Here is an 18,615-nt window from a genome sequence, read left to right as displayed (position 1 = left end):
GATGATGATGATGATGTTGTACTTTGTAGTGTGATTGTGATGTGGTGTTTGGGGCACTGCTGGAGTAGCTTTCAAATTTCATTGTATTGTGAAATGCAATGACAATAAAAGTATTCTATAACTGACCTGGTTGCAATGTAGTTTGGCTCAGAGGTGTTGTGCTTAGTTTGAGCAGTTTCATTTTTTACCAGTTAAAGTAGCTCATCCACTCCCCCAAATAAAATATGCCTGGAAGGGTATTACAGGGAATGTCGTTCAGTGGTTAAAAAAAAAAACCTGCAAAGAAGGTAATCTATCAAATCCCAGCCACCTCCAAATTTCAACTGGTCCACAATGCAGCAGTGTGCATAGTAATGGGTTTGCTCATGTAGCACCTTTGTTATGGAACTGCACTGGCTTTCAGTTTCATTCTGGGTGCCATAAGGTGCTAGTCATCATAAATGGCACAGGACCTGGTTATCTGCAGGTCCGCCTAACCCTAAGGACATCTACCTGTCCTATCAGATTAGATAGGACGGGCAAGTTGGGTAGACCTATACCCTTCTAGCCTTGTGTAAAGCTTTAAAACCTGGCTTCCCCCCATGCCAAACACTGGGATAAGATTGGATATTTCTACATTAGAAATTTGACTTGGTGCCAGGTCTTTGTTGTTTTTAATGTTTTCATATGTTTAGTTTTATATGAGTTTCTATTTGTTTGAATGTTTGATTGGGAGCTGCCCACAGTAACTTAGAAGACGGACAGCTGTATAAATGTTCTATAAATAAATTTTTAAGTTATACCAGTTGAAGTTAGACCCAGTCAAACATAAGCAATTGCAAAATTCGAGGTTTGTGTGTATGTATGGACAGATGAATGAATAGAGAAAGGAGAAAGAGAAAATAAATCGGGATACATTTATCTCCTTTGTTAAACTTCCTGTATTAGAGATATTAGATAAAGTCACCCAGCTGGACAAAGTGCTCCTAGAGCAAAGAACAAAATGAAAGAAACTGAGAAATAAGTTGCAAATGGAAACCTATAGGAGCAGACAAATATTTTCAAGAAATTATGTCAATTTCTTCATTTACACAAAGTAGTTTGAATGCATATCAAATGTTACTAATAAACATTTTAAAAATGTAATGATTTTATGTAACAATTGTCTTATATTTTTGATTTTATTGAAATGTTGTATGGTGTCATTTTCCATGAGATGGCCAGCCATATAAATTTGATTAATAAATATTATTTTTCATAACAATTATTAGAGTTTACAAACACTAAGATAAAAGACTAATAACAAACTAAGAAAAGTATAAACAATACAGAGAAAAAGAGTACAAAGAAATATTAAAAAGTTAAAAGAAACATATATAAAAGATGATTCCAGACAAGAATAAACTTCAGTAACTTGACACCTCTAATATTTCCAAAAACCAAAACTTTCCAAAAACTTATCAAAAACTTTCAATCATCTCTTATGATTGTTGCCACAAGACAAAAAAGACAATGGTATAATTTTGATGCTTGTTGATGCATCAGGGATTTCTTTGAAGAAGGCTCCTAATTCTTCAATGCTCATGAAAAGCCACAGTGTATGCTTGTAGCAAAGATGGCCACAGCATGGTATGAACCTTCCCCAAAAATAACTCACACTCTTGGTTGTAAAAAGAGCCAGTGAGCTCTGCCCTTGTTTGGCCGTGAATGCTAAAAATGTGCCCCATCAATTAACCAATGGCAGAGATCCCTCATCTTTAAACTCAGAACTGGATGAATTCTGCTCACCCCACTGAATTTAAACAGGGAAGTTATTCCACTGAGGCTTGAAAATAACTTCTTGCTCACTGAAAGCAACGGAAGATTTTGATAATACACACGTGTGGTTTGTGAATCCTATTTTTATCTCTTTTTTTTCAACCTGTCATTAAGACAAACCCACTTTACCCTCTGTGTTTTCTTGCAATGCGGTGATAGATCCACATTTTGCAGCCAACTAGCAACTTCTTCATCAGTTGCCTGCTCATTGCCTGATCTTTGCTGCAAGAAAGGAGCTGAAATAAAATGCTTTTTACACCTTGGATTCTGAGTTTAAATTCCTCATGCAGTTAGGATGCCTTGACTTCAGTTTTACTTGATATTGTTCAGAGTCAATTGCTTTAGAACAGGGGTCCCCAACCACCGGTCCGCGGACCGGTACCGTCCGCGGAACAGGTCCTACCAGGCCGCTGGCTTGCTGGCGCCGCCATCTTTTTGATGAAAAAGTGCTTCGGTGAGCTTTTCCGGGTAGAAAGCTCACCGGAAGCACGCTTTCATCAAAAAGATGGCGGCGCAGCGCTCGTGAGCTTTTCGGGTAGAAAGCTCACCGGAGGCACGCTTTTCATCAAAAAGATGGCGCCAGCGCTTCGGTGAGCTTTTCCGGGTAGAAAGCCATTTCTACCGGAAAAGCTCACCGAGCCGCCGCCATCTTGATGAAACTTCCGTGAGTCACCGGAAGCACTTTTTCATCAAAAAGATGGCGGCGCCCAGCTGATGCCGGACCGGGCCGCGGCGCCAGCTTATGCCGGTACCGGGCCGCGGTGTAAAAAAGGTTGGGGACCCCTGCTTTAGAATTTTTATTTACAAAGGGAAATCTTGGAAGAACCATTTAAAATTAGTTGATTGTGCTCACTATTTCTTGGTCTGGGACAAGTCAGGATATTAAAAGCAGAAGACAAACATTTTATAGAATAGTCTGCAACAATCCTACCCAGCTTGACGGTAAGACCTAGTTCAGCAGTGTCAGACTCTTGTCATCACGGTGTCATCATGTGACCTATCGTGACTTTCCCCCCCTTCGCTAAACTGGGTGTGGGCGTGGCCAGCGTGTGGCACATCTGGCCCACGGGCCATGACTGACAGCCCTGATCTAGTTGATCTTGGCTAATCTAGATTCTAGAAGACTAAGCAGAGTCAAATGGGAAACAGGGCTGTTGATTAGAGTAGAAAGTTAGGTGTGTCAACAACATTGCATGCATTCAACCATACACATCAGTAGAATCTGGTGTATGGTAAATTTACTCAAAATGCCCTTGATTTCTGCAGATAAGCTTGACCTTTTTAGACTCGACCCAAGTGAGAATCAGGTACGATAACTAGTATGTTAAGTGGGGAAGAATGCCTTTAATAGAGGTTGAAAATCAACAATTCTGGCCTCTGTCTCATTATAGGCTTATATTGATGGGGGAAGGGATCTGTATCCTTTGGGCTGTCCCTGGTGTCTTGCAGCTTAAAGATCCAGAAGAAAACAATCTCAATGCCAAGGCTATCTTAGCTATATTATGAGATGTAAAAGATCAGGATCATATATGAAGTTCAAGTTAAATTTATTACTAAGAATGCCTACACTTCAGAATCTACTCATTTCTAGGTTAGCACTACCTTGGCATTAAACAAGAGTCAACAGAATTCAAAAGGGGTTAGACTTGGTTCATTTGTGACTATGTAGATACTTTAGTCGGATTTCTCTTGACTCCACCCCAGGTTCTGCCATATATATATAAGCACCAATATGTTAGTAAGACTAATTGTGAGGAAACATGATGGTGTTGCACAAAACATTCCAGTTTTTACTGATTTCCTACCTTCTCATTCTAAACGATGGAATGAGACAGAGGCACAAGTAGGGCTGTCAATTTTGGATTACACAAATCTAGATATCCATTAGAGGTCAGGTCGGAAAACTAATCTCTTCATTATCGGATAGCAATAGTGCTCCTAGCCCAACCTTTCTTAGCCTGGTAATGTTTAGACTGGCTAGAGACCATTACTGATTATAATCCATTAATGGGGGCCATGGGGGCACATTAAGATAGCTTTCTAAACTCTTGATAGTCTTACTAGTTTCAGTTCATTGCTACAGAAAATAAACAGATGAAAGCAAAAGGAAAGGCTTTCATTTTATAATTCCTTCATTCCGCCCAAATTTGCTCTGAGAAGACACAATTCAGATTGTTGGTACCCATGTGGGAATCATGGTGTGAAACAAGTGGAGTAAAATATTAAAAATGCCTAAATTCAGAAGTTTCCCGTTTGCAGAATATAAAGTGGTTGAAATCGGTTGTGTAATCTTTTACAAGCAACAGTCTGAGAGAGCATATTAGATCTCACTTCACACCTAAGCCACAAGTGATTCTGCATCATGTTTATGCTTTGTTACTATGTTCTGCTTTGATTTTAGCTCAGCTGCTTTGATTTCAGAATACCTTTTAGTCAGCAAAATTTAATTGAATTGGGCTTGGTTTTCTTTTCAAATGATGTGTTTCAGATTTAGGCATGAACATCAAAAAAGATATACATGTGCAATATTGTACAGAGTGTGTGGAAGGCTAGGACATTTAAACCAGACGTTATTGACAATCTAAACTGGAAAGAATTCAAATAGGGTGCACGTATCAAATTAATTTACAAATCCATTCATTGTGATAGGTCAAGACCTCTCTTTAAAGATTTAAAGAGCCTTTAACTCTGATTTATCATTTTGCATTCCTCAGCATTTATTTTTTTTAATGTACTGTATACTTTATGCCCATCTTATCTATAAACTTGGATTCACAGTCTGTGGGTTAGGAGCCTTGAGGGGGGTTCATGCTTGAGCTTACATTGGCAGCCCAAGCTGGGAAACCCTGTGATTGACTAATAAACAGACAGACTACAGGCAGTCCTCAACTTACAACAGTTCATTTATTCAACGTTACAACAACACTAAAAATGTGACTCCTGACCATTTTTCACACTTACAGGTTACAACCATTGCAGCATTCCCCCCCCCCCCCTTCATGTGATCAAAATTCTGACGCGGCTGACTCATATTTATGACCATTGCTTGTTTCCCAAGTTCATGTGATCATCTTTTGAAAACTTTCTGACAAGCAAACTCAGTGGAGAAGCCAGATTCACTCCATGACTATGATACTAACTTTAACAACTGTAGCAATTTGCTTAAATGAACTATGGCACAGGAAAGGTCGTAAAATGGGACAGCATTCATGTAGCAAGTGTTTCACTTAGCAACAAAAATGTTGGGCCCAATTGTGGCCGTGAGTTGAGGCCGTGCCTGTACTTTATAAGTTGTAGATGGGGCTTCCACTTGATGACTTCATGTTGCTCTAAAGGCACAAAAGCAAACCAGGCCAATTTCCTCCCTTGTTATCATTTGTCAACTCAGGCTGTTAATTTAATGTCTACCTCCCTGGCCAACATATTATAGCTCCAACACAGGAATTTTTGGCCCAGGTGCACAGGGTTGAGTTATGCCAGAAGAAATATCTGCTCATCACTAATAATTAAAAGCCCAGAGTCAGGAAAAGATGTGGAAGAATATCACAACTGACATATAGGCCCGGGTGCACACCTGTTGGCTTTTTAAGAGCCTCCCCCACCCCCCACTGACAGGAGACTGCAAGATTCAACCTGCTTGATTTAAGGTATGACTGTCAACCAAGTAAATACATGTTAGTTGATGCCTCTTCTGTCATTTAACTGATCAATTGACTGAATGTCAATGCAGGTAGTCGTCCTCAACTTACAACAGTTCATTTAGTGATGGTTCAAGGTTACAAGAAGTGACTTATGACCCAATTTTCACATGTATGACCTTTGTAGCAGCTCCATGATCATGTGATTAAAATTCAGGTGGTTGGTTCATACTTATGACCATTGCTTTGTCCCAAGGTCATGGAATCACCTTTTGCAACTTTCTGACAAGTCAATGGGGAAAAGTCAATGGGGAAAAGTCAATGGGGAAAATGGGGGAAAGTCAATGGGGAAAAGTGATTCACTTAACAATCGTGTTACTAACTTATCAACTGCAGTGATTGGCTTAACTACTGTGCAAGAAAGGTTGTAAAATGCAGCAAAACTCAATAAATATCTCACTTAACAGCAGAAATATTGAGCTCGATTGTGGTTGTAAGTTGAGGACTACCTGTATTAGCAAATTCTTTGCCATCCAGTTTTGAGATATAGAAGACAACATCATGGGAAAATGGGAATGACATTTACCTTTGAATGCAGGTTTTCTTTTTCTTTTTCACTGTGGAACATCTCCCACTTATTTTATGACCATCCATGGGTTAGGGAACTACAGGGAGAAAAAAAGCAGAAAAATGTTAGTACCTAAACAGCTATCTTCTCTTTACAATGATTTAGATTACTATTGTTAAATTGTTTTATTGGTTTCTGCAGTATGAAATATTTTTAAGTACTAATTTAGTTTTTAGAAGTATATTCATTGCTTTAAAATTATTGAATTACTTGTATTCAGTTATTGGGCTACTTAGAATGTTTAAGGAAAGCGGAGAGGATAATTTTAATTTCAAAGAATTGATGTGCTATTGATAACAGCCAGATACAGTAGAATTTTGTGTGCATTCAAGTATGGACATGCATATATTCAATCATCCCTTTAATGGAATACATATCTCAATGCATACTTTACACATCATGGTAATAGTAGACATGCAGAAAAATTGCATATATATAATAGAAATAGTTTCTAGGGGACTGGTTTATTTGAATGAGAAGAGCAATCCTATCCTTTGTTCAAATATTAAAATGTGGGTCATTGTCCAAATAGTTTGCTAGCAATTCTACAATGCTTGAGTGCTCCCAGAAAAAGTATTTCCCTCATTGTGGCTTTTGATAGAGAAGGAAAATAAAATGGGATGAACAATGTTAACTGGGTAGTTAAATAGGGTAATATGGTTCTGAATGCCAGTCTTTGCAGCAGAAAAAAGTCTGCATTGCCTTAACTGGACATTGATGGAGCCAGAATGTCATAAAGTGCATTTCTGGCTATATTACAACATAAGATAACATATAAATAAATTGTATATGTGCACATGTGTCTGTAAGTTATCCTTACATTGTAATATTAATTTTAAGTAATTAAAATGTATTCATGTATAAAAAGAGAAAAGAATAATCTTAGATAACAACAGAACTTTTCTTTCTGAAAGGGATTTTCCCCATTAAATGATTGTCAGCCATCGGTCTTGTTTCCTCCTAAAATTTAATGCTGTTGGTCTCAATTGCTTGATAGAGGGAGACAAAACTTTCTTCAGAATCTTACAGTTTGAAAATTCCAAAACGATTCTCTGTGTGTATTTAGAATAGAATAGAATAGAATAGAATAGAATAGAATAGAATAGAATAGAATAGAATAGAATAGAATAGAATAGAATAGAATAGAATAGAATTCTTTATTGGCCAAGTGTGATTGGACACACAAGGAATTTGTCTTGGTGCAAATGCTCTCAGTGTACATAAAAGAAAAAATACATTCGTCAGGAGTTATGCATCTGTCTCTTTGTCTTTCTCTCTCTCTGTCTCTCTTTCTTTGTGTGTCTGTGTTCATTCATTCACTCATTCCCTTGCTTATTTGGAAATGGGGAGGGGGAAATCTGGCTTGCTTCCCAAAACAAATAGTTCATGGCATTATATGAAATCTTCTCAGATCATCAAATGCCTCCTCAGCCTTGACATCAAAGCCTTGTGCAGGCCCTGCAGATAATTGAAATTGATGTGAAATTGTACATCTAAAGTACAATATCTGTCAAAGGAGTAGCCAGTTTTTTTTTGTTTTTGCCATAATGATAGCAGCAGAAAAGGGCCTTGAGTTCATTAAATCTAATAGTTTATGACTTAATATTTATTTTTTCTCATATTGTAGATGCAGGAGGACATCCTTCAGAGCCCTCTAGTGGCTGATTTCCCTGCACATTAAAATATTTGTAGAAGTAATAAGTAGGACTCGGAGCGCTGCAAATCTGAAGGCAAAAATCACCATAGGGATGCTCATGTACTGTTAACTCCTGTCTACAGCTGCTTAAACAAATGCTATAATGAGGACAAGCTTGATATTTTCTCAGTGAGGGTTGAGGGATGTGGAGAATGCTTTGACTTATCAGTAGGAAAATGATAATCTATGATCAACTGATGAACATTCGTTTAAAGATCATTTGAAGTTGCGCTGAAAAAAGTGCTGAAAAGTTTACAAATTGCTTGCGCTTATAACCATTGCAGCATTCCGGGGTGACATGACTACCATTTACAATCTTCCCAGGGGAGCTTCCAACAAGCAAAGTCAATGGGGAAGCCAGATTTGCTTAACCACCATCTGACTCACTTAATGATCACAGTGATTCATTTAATGTCCATGGCAAAAAAAAAAGGGTCATAAAATAAGACGCAACTGACATAACAACTGCACTCAGTGATGGAAATTCCAATTTCACTTGTGGCCGTGAGTCAAGGGCTACCTGTAGAGAAGTTCCCTGAAGATGGGCTCCAGCGCCGGTCTGAAAGTTCAAAAGAGTGAACCACTGATCCTGTCATGCCCCTGGTGGAGACTGACTCTGAGGAAGAGGAGGAACAGCCGACAGGGAATGGGAGTGTGGCTCCAGAGGTGGTGGAGGAGGCTGGGGAAGGGCAGAGGCTGGCTGAGCAGTCATAGGAGGACCCAGGCCCATCCCCTATCCATCCTAGGGGCACGCAGGGAGGAGAGAATCAGGGGAAAGCATGGTCTACTTGGGAGGAGATTACTATGATCCTCTTCATGGCTTGCAGCTGTGAGCTCTGTATAAGTGTTCGGAACTGCATGTTCACAGACGCTAGAGTCGAATTAGTGCTTTCCTCGGATGAGGTTTATCTTTGTTGCCGTTCTTCCCATGGACTCTCCCCAATTTATCTTCCTGGAATGTGTGATTAATTATCTTGGTTTGCCTTGGAACTCTCGTCAATGCGGTTTGTTTTGGGTTTCCTTTTGCTTCATTATCTACTTTTTGAATTTAAAATGTGACTAATAAAACAGCAAAGTTAAGCTGAAGGCATTACAAGACCTTGATTCATGTTTTAGTTTTTGTGTTATTTTTGAGACACTACGGGTCATCACAGGTCCAGTGGTGGGATTCAATTTTTTTTTACTACCGGTTCTGTGGGCGTGGCTTGGTGGGTGTGGCAGGGGAAGGAGACTGTAAAATCTCCAGTCATAGGTGGTATTTGCCGGTTCTCTGAACTACTCAAATTTTCCGCTACCAGTTCTCTAAAACTGGTCAGAACCTGCTGAATACCCACCTCTGCTGTGGTCCTGATCACTGACCTAGATTGGATCTTGCAACTACCTGTTAGTGACCTATATAGTGCAGCTTTCTAGTGTCATCCAACCTCACTGTTATGCCAAAAGAACAGTAATGAAAAAATGCTTCACACCACTTCAACGATAGCTTGGTGAGGCTGTGAAGATGCTAAATATTCAGAAAAATAATAATTCTACCTCCTCCAAACTTTTCACAACTTTCAGTTTCCCCTCCAGTAAGCAGCATTCAAACATATGTTTCACACTTCAAGATAGAGAAAGTTGCCCCTGTACGGATGTCCTAGTCCCAAACATTTTGCTTCTTTAAGCTACGCCCCTTCCAGTTTATCTGGGTTATTTAAATATCAGAATGGATCGGCCTTCCTTTCCTTGACCCCAGCTGAGAACACCAGGGAATGCATACCTTCTGATATGTACAGTTTTGTTCTCCATCTTGTCACAGCTCCCTATTGCGGGGGGGGGGGTCATTTCATTCTGCCTAATAATAGGACTTGCTCTGGTAGGTAATATGAACTCATTCAAACTTAATACAGGTAGTCCTCGACTTATGACCACAATTGAGCCCAAAATTTATGTCGCTAAGTGAGACTTTTGTAAAATAAATTTTACCACAGATGTTAAGTGAACCACTGCACTTCTTAAGTGAGCAACCCAGTTGTTAAGTGAATTTGGTACCTTCATTGACTTTGCTTGTCAGAAGGTCCAAAATGGGAAATCTTTCAGAAAAGATGTTTTATATTTTTATGTTCTAGGTTTTGTTTGTTTGTGTATTGTTTTTGAAAAGCAATAAAATTTTAATTAGTAAGAAATATAATTTGGATAATAGAATGAAAAGGAGAAGTTGGGATAAGATACAAAGTTGAACAGATAACGTAAATATATATATTACAGTCAAGCATCTAAATTTTGACCATGTGACCATGGGGATGCTACAGCAGTCACAAAAATGTGAAAAATGGTCATAAGTCACTTTTTTTCAGTGCCGTTGTAACTTTGAATGGTCACTAAATTAACTGTTGTAAGTTGAGGTCTACCTGTAGTCCCTTTGCAGGTAATGAAGGGTCCCTTTTTGATGGTTACAGAAGCTGCTTGAAATGGGTCTTCGTTGTATCTTCCCCCAAGAGGTTTAGTAGCAGGGGCGTGGGAAGGAATCCTTCATTTTGTATGCATTGCAATGTATCGCATAGAGAGAACGATTTGGCATAAAGTAAAGTGATAATAGAAGATAGTTGAGGCTTCTTTGTGTGACGTGTTGTGATGATTCCCCTGGGTGCTTCCCCATATACCTCTCCAGATGTCAGCTTGAAGGCAATGAACCAGTTCCAGGCATGTCAGGAGGGGAATTGGTCAATGCCTCTGAGCAGCTGGCTGAGAGGGATTTGGCTGAAGCCCAGTTGCAGCAGGACAGCCCTGAGGCTTCAGGTGGGGAAAGCATGCAGTTGCATCTAGTAAGTGATGAGGAAAAGGAACTGCCTTCTGCCCTGATCCAAGAACACGTAGGGCAGAGAAAAGGCAGGAGCAGCAAAAGGTCAGCCCAATTATTCACCAGAAGGCAGCCCTGCCCCTCTTGATGGGCTGCAGCAGAAGCTGGCTATCTAGCACTGCGGACAGAATGAGGCAATGCCTGGGAACAGCGTGTTCATTTCCTAGCTGCATGTTTCCTGGTTGTTGTGATTCCTGCCTCGACTTCAGATTGTGCCTTGGGACTTTTCTTGCCCTCGAGAATCTGCTTGGGTTGTGGATTTAATTTTGCCTGGTGGATTTGTCTTGCTTGGGAAACACTTAAGTGTCTTGTGGACTCATTCGCCATTGCTCTGTGGACTAGCCTTCGCCTGCTTTTGAATGGACTTAATTGGGACGGTTCTGGGTTTTGGATGAAGGGAATTGCTGGGGAATATTAATAAACCCACTAAATCGTTAACACGTGAGTGAGTGAGTGGGACAGCCCATACACAAACACAGACAGACAGATAGATATAGGTGTGTGTGTGTGTGTGTGTGTGCCATTCATTAACACAGAGATGGAAACCCAGAGTTGAAAGCGATCAATGGATCCTTTCCAGAATGAAATTTGACCTCCCTTTCCTCTCATCCCCAGTCCTGTCCAGGCCTGAGAGAGATAGTAGGCGTCTGTTGAGTTCACCTTCATACAAGGAACAGGAAGCGGACATTTAGCTGACTGACTGCTTTGAGTGTTCTGGCAAGGTGCCACCATTTCTGTAGCCTATTTATGAATGATAAAGTTGTTTTGGAGAAGTGTGCAAAGCAGGCTCAAAATTCAAACAAGGAGTAAAGTCTCAAAAAATACTGATGTTGCTTGCTGGATCCCCATAAAACAAGACATGGAATTCTTAGTGATTCAAAGGAAGAGGAGATCAAACTGATATTTGGAACAAACAGGCGGTGTTTACTATATGTGTGTTATTATTTAACAATAAAGTTGCCAACTTTTCAGCTGGCCTCTTGTAGTTGCCCCTTTAAGAAAGGCAAAATGTAGGGGGTGTGCATAAGCGCACCAACGTGCCTACCGTCCCTGTCCTATTGCTTCTTTTTATTTTTATTATATGTATCCATTTCATGGATTCATCACTATGTTTATTCTTATACCTGTTATCTTATCATTGCTTGACAAAATAAAATAAATAAAAATAAAATAAATAAAATGTGCAAGAAACTATTAAGAATTATTCACATGGTACATCAAGACAAGTTTGGCAAATTGGGCCAAATCGCTTCCCTCTGCGTTCCTGTTTCTTTGCCATTTCCGAGTAGCAGTTTCATTGTGACTAAAGCGTGCAGCTACCTAGAGACACTTCCCTCTCTGATGACTACAACCCACAGGGACCCTTTTAAACAGGTCTCAAAGCAAGGTATTATGAGATGGCCATAGTCAGTAGGATGAGAATGAGATACTGGGTCTAAGACAGGGCTGTGAAACACCTGGCCCTCAGGGCGGATGTGTCACGTGCTGGCCACGCCCACGCCCAGTTTAGCAAAGTGGGGGAAAGTCCCAATACGTTACATGACGCCACCGTGACAGCATGAGGTTGACACTCCTGGTCTAAGAGAAAAGCACTGTGGAGAGAGAACATGCAAGCAATCGTAGCGGATGGTCGTCCCTTAGCCTAATGAGTTCTTATCTTAGTGATTCAAAGGAAGAGCCATAAGCCACAATGAATTTTCATGGGCCATTTCTACTCCTGATGCAATAACATTGGAGGTGTAAAAGAACCTATTAGGTGTGGGAGATACTTATAATTTCTCTCCTGCGTTCAAGGTTCTGCTACTTAATTTTGCTAAATAGATAAAGGTGAAACTCGAAAAATTAGAATATCATGCAAAAGTTCGTTTATTTCAGTAATGCAACTTAAAAGGTGAAACTAATATATGAGATAGACTCATTACATGCAAAGCAAGAGAGTTCAAGCAGTGATGTGTCATAATTGAGATGATTATGGCTTACAGCTCATGAAAACCCCCAAAACCCCAATCTCAGAAAATTAGAATATTGTGAAAAGGTTCAATATTCTAGGCTCAAAGTGTCCCACTCTAATCAGCTAATTAAGCCATAAAACCTGCAAAGGGTTCCTGAGCCTTTGAATGGCCTCTCAGTCTGCTTCAGTAGGAATCACAATCATGGGAAAGACTGCTGACCTGACAGATGTGCAGAAAACCATCATTGACACCCTCCATAAGGAGGGAAAGCCTCAAAAGGTAATTGCAAAAGAAGTTGGATGTTCCCAAAGTGCTGTATCAAAGCACATTAATAGAAAGTTATGTGGAAGGGAAAAGTATGGAAGAAAAGGGTGCACAAGCAGCAGGGATGACCACAGCCTGGAGAGGATTGTCAGGAAAACGCCATTCAAAAGTGTTGGGGACTTTCACAAGGAGTGGACTAAGGCTGGAGTCAGTGCATCAAGAGCCACCACACACAGACGGATCCTGGACATGGGCTTCAAATGTCGTATTCCTCTTGTTAAGATGCTCCTGAACAACAAACAACATCAGAAGCATCTTACCTGGGCTAAAGAAAAACAGACCTGGTCTGTTGCTCAGTGGTCCAAAGTCCTCTTTTCTGATGAGAGCAACTTTTGCATCTCATTTGGAAACCAAGGACCCAGAGTCTGGAGGAAGAATGGAGAGGCACACACTGCAAGATGCTTGAAGTCCAGTGTGAAGTTTCCACAGACTGTGTTGATTTGGGGAGCCATGTCATCTGCTGGTGTTGGTCCACTGGGCTTCATTAAGCCCAGGGTCAACGCAGCCATCTACCAGAAGATTTTAGAGCACTTCATGCTTCCTTCTGCAGATGAGCTTTATGGGGATGCTGACTTCATTTTCCAGCAGGACTTGGCACCTGCCCAAACTGCCAAAAGCACCAAAACCTGGTTCAATTGACTGTGGGATTACTGTGCTTGATTGGCCAGCAAACTCACCTGACCTGAATCCCATAGAGAATCTAGGGGGCATTGCCAAGAGAAAGATGAGAGACATGAGACCGAACAATGCAGAAGAGCTGAAGGCCGCTATTGAAGCATCCTGGTCTTCCATAACACTTCAGCAGTGCCACAGGCTGATAGCTTCCATGCCACACCACATTGAGGCAGTAATTCCTACAAAAGGGGCCCAAACCAAGTACGGAGTACATATGCATGCTTATACTTTTCAGAGGTCCGATATTGTTCTACGTACAATCCTTGTTTTATTGATTGCATGTAATATTCTAATTTTCTGAGATTGTGGATTTGGGGTTTTCATGAGCTGTAAGCCATAATCATCTCAATTAATGCACATCACAGCTTGAACTATCTTGCTTTGCATGTAATGAGTCTATCTCATATATTAGTTTCACCTTTTAAGTTGCATCACTGAAATAAATGAACTTTTGCACGCTATTCTAATTTTTCGAGTTTCACCTGTAGATTCTGCCTATGGCAGTATGTTTCAATTGCTGGACGTTGGTACTCTATCTTACATGAAGAACACCATAGCAAGGGAAATTAGCAACCAAGAGCTGTCAGACTCTAGTCTAACTCTAGTTTCCCTAAACCAGCATTCTCCAACCTTTCTGGGTTGGTGGCCCGGTACAGGTGGGGGGGAAAGGGGGGTGGTTTTGTGCGAGGGGCAGGCATGCACAGCTTCATTTGTGTGAGCATCCACCACTTGTGGGAGTGACGGGCTGCGAGCGCCGGCACTCACCGCTTGCGCGAGTGGGGATGTGAGCACAAGTGCCTGCCGCTTGTGTGAACTGGGCTACGCACATATGCACTGGCCCGCCACTCATACGGCCCAGTTGTGAATATGTCCAGTAGTGGACTGCAGCCCTCAGATTGGGACTCCCTGCCCTAAACTTCAAAAAGGTGAGAAAGAAAAAAATTCTGGTCTATCCATAACTGGACAGCATTTTCTCCATGTATCGAATTAATTTTCCTCAAATCTTAAATTATGCAGATTATTAATATTTAAAAGCTATAAATAATACACCAAACTAAACCTCCCTTTCTACTTTCTTCCCTATGTAGCTAGATCACTTGTGCTATCTGAACTCACTTACATTTGTGGAAGACTGGGATAAATATTTAGCATTTTATGGATGAATGCTGAAAAGCCTAACACTGATGTACCAAGAAATGTATAGCTCTCTACTCACAATTCTTCTGCCACCAATGAAGCAAAGTATTTTCATTCTTCCTTTCTTCTATACAGGTAGACTTACAACAATTTATGTAGCAACTGTTCAGAGTTACAACAGCACTGAAAAATTGACTTACTTCCCCCCCCTCCACACTTACAATAGGTTGCAGCATCTCCACAGTCATGTGATCAAAATTTAGGTGCTTGACAACCGGCACGTATTTATGCCACTTGCCATATCTCAGAGTCATGTGATAACTCAGGGGGTCCTTGGTGTTCTCTGAGCTGGGTTATTTTCTTGCAGGCACTGGTGACATCATCCATTCTAGAAATCATGTGATATTTGTGACTTTCCCCGTCAGCTTTCAACAAGCAAAGTCAATGGGGAAGCCAGATTCAGAATGGGACAACTGGATGATTCACAAAACAACTGCATTGTAGAATACCTTATGCCACCAGACTTGAAACTCTAGACCTAGAAAATCTAGAACTACGCCGCCTCCGGTCCGATCTAAATATAGCATATAAAATCATACATTGCAATGTCCTACCTGCAAATGAATACTTCAGCTTTAATCATAACAATACAAGAGCACACAATAGATACAAACTCAAGATTAACCGCACCAAACTTGACTGCAGAAAATACAACTTCAGCAACAGAGTGGCCAATGTTTGGAATACTCTACCTGACTCTGTGGTTTCTTCCCCAAACCCCAAAAACTTTAACATTAGACTGTCTACTATTGACCTCACCCCCTTCCTAAGAGGCCTGTAGGGGGCGTGCATAAGCGCACCAATCGTGCCTACCATCCCTGTCCTATAGGTTTTTTAAAATTTTTCTTATAAGTATCTATCTCATGTATTCAAAACTACTGTATATTTATTCTTATACCTGTATCTTGTAAGCGATTGACAAATCAAATAAATACTAAATACTTAATAGCCATGGCAACAAAAATTTTATAAAATCAAATGCGACTCTCTTAACAACCATCTTGCTTAGCAATGGAAAATCTGATCTCATTTGTGGTTATAAGTTGAGGACTATCTTTATTGGAAATATTGAACTTCTACTGGAGAGTCAGGCATGTGTGAGTGCCTATTCTCCTTTCTCTGTTTTTCACACAAGCACACAAATCTTTGTTTAAAGTCTCCACAATGTCTTGCCCTTCTCCTCCTATTCCCTGCCCAAGGGGGGAAAAAATTCTACAAATAATATTTGATTGAAAGGTGGACCAACCAAGGAGTTCAGGTGGCAATTAAACTTTTCATCAAGTGTAAAACTGTCTCCTCTCCCCTGCTGTCTTTTTGAGAAATGCAAGCCAAAAATGATTTTGCAAACTAACCTCAGACTTTCCCAAAAATATTTCCTCTGGTCTAATGGGCAGGCATGAGAAATGTCTGGAAGAAAGGACGGTTGTCAGAGAAAGTAAGGATTTAAGGAAAGCATCTCAAAGGGCCATAGCATTCCACAGCTTCTGCAAATACTTTTTCTGAGCTACTAGTTTCTCCAAGAAATCTCCTTCCAATACGTCTTCAGCAACAGCATGGAATGTGCTTCGGGATTAACAATGTGTCCTCACTTCTGAGCAAGAAGCATGAAATGAGGCAATGAAAATGAGAAATATCCTTTGGCATTTCTCCCGAAACATACCTCCTTCTCTGGGTCTTATTGCTGAAAACCAAAAATTCAATTTCCTGGTAGCTTGTTGCTCCATTACTGCAACCCAGAACTGAAGTGTTTGTTTAGGTTGAACGGTTCTTCACAAATACATCAGCTTATTGACAACATAATGCATGCCAAACAGCTTGCAAGCGCTCCGAAAACATTTAATTAAAACATTTATATTACATATTGAGCTACTTAAATGAAAAATGTGATACCTGTTTAGGAAGCCTATGTTAAATTGGAAATGGGTGGAATGTTTTTTGGAGTCTGGTTTTTTTATGACTGATTTACAATATATGGGCAACTTCATGTGGTAGCACTTCTCCAGCCTGGTGACATTTAAATACTGTATGTTCAACTAAGAGGAGTAGTGACTGTTCAGTAAAAAATAAGAGGGCCCCAGATGGAGGCAGACAGTTCTACGGGGTGATAGTCATCACATGTATCGGAAGTAAATGCATAACTTTAGAGGCTTAATCTACATATATTGTATCAATCACACCACACACTCACTTCACGGTTTGTTTCTGTTGTTCTCCTCTGAGAGGAGGTTTCAAAGTATTTCTAGCAGGACTACCAGATTCTGAAATAGGTTTGTTCCCTATGCCATCCATCTGGTAAACTCGCAAGATTCGTTTTTCCCACCATGTACATGTATACATGCAAACTAGACTGTGCTGTTTCTCTGTGTCATAGAATATATGTGGGTATATGCATAATTTTTGTATTTATTTATGTATTTATTTGGTCATGTTTATATAGTTGCTATAAGACAACTGCCCGAAGGGGGGGAAACATGGCCCCAAGTGGGGGGGTTTAGGTACGTGGATTCCACTGCCGGGGCCGGGTTGTTGGACGCGGGGGTGCGGGGGGGGCTTCCCGGGTCCCCGCGCCGCCCACTTCATCCCGCCGCCCGCCCGCCGAGGCGCAGCCTTCTTTTTTTTCCCCTGGTCCTCCCGGCCCCGCCGTGCAGGCCCGGGATTTCGGAGGCGTCTGGTGGTGGTGTGGGGTCGCTTACGGTGCTTATCGCCGCAAGATGGTAGTTATACTGGAGATGGTGACACTTTGAGAGCTGTATGCAACAAAATTTCATTCTAATGTATGCCAATTAGTGTACATTTAAAGTGACAGTAAAGTTATTTATTCTAAGTCTAATCATAACCCGAAGATGAATAATTTTATTTAAAAATTAAATAAGATGCCTATAGAAATGCAGGATGATAAAACCCAGCTCCCTAGACCAATGTTTCACAATTTTGGCAACTTTAAGATATGTGGACTTCTACTCAGTGCAATGGAGACAATGTGCACACTTCAATTCCCCATTATCATTAGTCTCACACTGATTTATGGGTGAGGGAATTGGCTTAAAATAGGAAAAAGGGATATTTGTAATTGAAATTCCCGCCTCTATTAAATTTGTCAAAGAGTAGCTTTGGAAATGAGTGTGATCCAGACTGTTTCAGGGCAAAAGAGATGGGCAAATGAAATCTAACGTAGAATAATTTTCAACATAAAACTCACACAAGCTGCTATTTGCCTGATAGGGCAATAGGGAAATGCTGTAACATAACTATGGTTTTCTCAACCAATTTTTCATAAACTTACCTCAGAGGTTAGGTTTTCTTGCCTAATCTGTGGTTCAGTGTGCCATGCAAACAGCCAATATGTTTTTCATAAAAAATCAAATAGTAACTTGAAATGTAACATTGTCAAAGAACCAGGCATGGGATAAGAGTGAGGTTTGCTCCTCTTGCCAAGGTCTGCGATCAGGGCACAAAGATTTATTTTATTTGTGTGCCTGTTTGGTAGATGTAGTGGTTAAGGTACCAGGCTAGAAAGTGGGAGACCGTGAGTTCTATCCCGACTTAGCCATGAAAGCCAGTTGAGTGACTTTGGACCATTTACTCTCTCACAGTCAAACCCACTTCACAGGGGTTTTGTTGTGGGAGAAACTAGGAGAAAGATGGAGTGTTAAGTATGTTTGCTTCCTTGAGTTATTTATCAAAATAATAAAGGAAGAATATAAATAAATAAATTTATCCAATCATGTAGACCAGGGGCCTCCAAATTTGGCAAATTTAAGATTTGTGGACTTCAACTCCCAGAATTCCTCAGCTAGTCATGCTGGCTTGGGCAATTCTGGGAGTTGAAGTCCATGAGTCTTAAAGTTGCCAAATTTGGAGACTCCTGG

This window comes from Notechis scutatus, chromosome 2, assembly GCF_049901735.1.
Source record: "Notechis scutatus isolate UNSWTSFEM ecotype Mainland chromosome 2, rNotScu1.2, whole genome shotgun sequence".
Taxonomy (NCBI): domain Eukaryota; kingdom Metazoa; phylum Chordata; class Lepidosauria; order Squamata; family Elapidae; genus Notechis; species Notechis scutatus.
Note: the sequence above shows the minus strand (reverse complement) of the source record.